The following is a 1987-nucleotide window of genomic DNA, read 5'->3' as shown; positions in this document are numbered from 1 at the left end:
TAGTGATACTACAGTGATACTGATACTATAACTTTAAATATTCCAGGAGATCCAAAAGAGCATATGGGTTTGAAGAATTTGTTTTTAAAAAAACAAACATTTTACAACATGTTGAACATAACATGCATTTATGGATATTATATTTGTTAGAGACAGAGTGAAACCATGAAAGAGCCTTCTTTCCCTGTGCACCAAACGGGATGCACTCACTAAGATTTATCTCCTACCTAAAGAAATTTCATTTTCAAGTTTCAGATATTTATTCATCAGTGTAATCCTCAACACAATACATCACCATGATTTCATGTATTTAGAGGAGAAATATTTCCTGGTTAAGTGGAAAATTGTGTGGATGGCTTCTGGAAGACCTTCATTCTAAGCAGCTTTATAGTGAAGCATTTGGTTTAGAAGGCTGGACCTTCTTTCTTTGGTTTGCTATAATCCACATTCACTGAGTAGAACTTGTATTGATCCTTGGGACCCAGTTTGTTCCAGGGTTCTGGGTTCTTCTTTCTGTCCCACCTAACATCTGGATTGAGCAGTGCCAGACGCAAGGCACACAGTGCTGCTGCAGTACCTCCAGCTCCAATAAATACAAAGAGGGGGGTCAAGCTCGGATGCTTCTTGGCCTGACCAAGGATCCGGAGAAGCATGTTTGTGGCAGAGGCCTCTGGCCTAAAAGGAGAGAAAAACAAACCTGCCTGCCAAGCTTTGGAGTAAGTCTTACCTAAAGAAGTTTTTTTTTTTACTCCAGTGCCTAATCTGGGCCTATTCTTGATCCAACTCCCAACTCAAAAACTAACGCATACTAAGACGTAATGGTTAGACATAGATCAATGTGGTCATTTAGTTCAAAACAATAGTTAGAACAGGAGTTTGATATCACCCTAGGGTTATTAAGTGTCGGGCGGACAGGGAGAGTGTCTTTGTTCAGGACGGTCTACTGGAAACACATTAGATTGGGTTATACAGGGCAAGCCCTCACCTACATCTTACCTAGTTGTTTTAGAATTAAGGATAACCTAAGCTGTCTCCCACAGAACTTTATGTACCTTGTATGGGAATTACTACATGCTGCTATCCCTGCACTGAGCTCCTTCAGGGGAGGAACTTGCTCTCATCTCTGTCCGCCAATACCAAGCAAGTGTTCATCACATGGTAAACCCTCACTGAAGGCTTGTTGGCTTCCAAAGAAATAATAAAATGCTCTATGTATGTGAATATGGTATGTCCAACACAGCGCTATGCCAGCTATGAATCTACTTTCTAAATCCCAAAAGAAAACATAAAAGACAAATACATTTCTTTCCTGCTATACCAAGGCAACACACATTTTCCAGGGTCCTATTGGTAGAGCTGCCTTGCATCCTTTTTGGTATAAATGGGGGATCAAGGGGATATCTATATATGTAAATATAATTAAAGCCCTGACTGTTTGACAAAGTCAGCATAGGTCACCTCCAATAGTTTGAGTATTTGTTGTGGATTCCCTTTATTTTCTGAACATCAAGTTAGGTATTTCATAAAAGAAAAGCTTTTAGATGTTACATGAAACCTGATCACAATACTACTAAAGCCCAGTTGTTTTTTTAAATGAGTGTATGCCTAATCATTGTCAAGTAATTCCTTTGGCTCCAGGCATGACTCAAAGCCAAACATTTCAATAATTACAGACCTCAAAGGGTCATTTATTCCTTTGGAAAATTATCTGGAGTAAATCCTTATTCAAAAATCTCAAGGCGGATGCGTGGCTCCTGTGGATAGTCCCAGCTACTGGGGAGGCTGAGGCAGGAGGATCCCTTGAGCCCAGGAGTTTGAGGTTGCAGTGAGCTATGATGACGCCATTGCACTCTAGCCTAGGTGGCAGAGTGAGACCCTGTCTCAAAAATGAAAAGCAAAAAACAACAATAAAATCTTTGTGTAGCTAACCCTCTTAAAGGCCTGGATTCTTCTCTCAAAATGAATTATATTCTCAGTTCATTCACTG

At 40.1% G+C, this 1987-nt stretch overlaps 1 pseudogene; it reads right to left on the bottom strand.

The window, feature by feature from the left end:
• Positions 1-290: 290 nt before the first annotated feature.
• Positions 291-653, bottom strand: LOC109730852 (cytochrome c oxidase subunit NDUFA4 pseudogene; annotated as a pseudogene).
• Between the last annotated feature and the right edge of the window lie 1334 nt (positions 654-1987).

This window comes from Microcebus murinus, chromosome 5 (assembly GCF_040939455.1).
Source record: "Microcebus murinus isolate Inina chromosome 5, M.murinus_Inina_mat1.0, whole genome shotgun sequence".
Lineage (NCBI taxonomy): Eukaryota > Metazoa > Chordata > Mammalia > Primates > Cheirogaleidae > Microcebus > Microcebus murinus.
The sequence above is the reverse complement of the archived record's forward strand: the minus strand, read 5'-3'. Positions and strand labels throughout refer to the sequence as shown.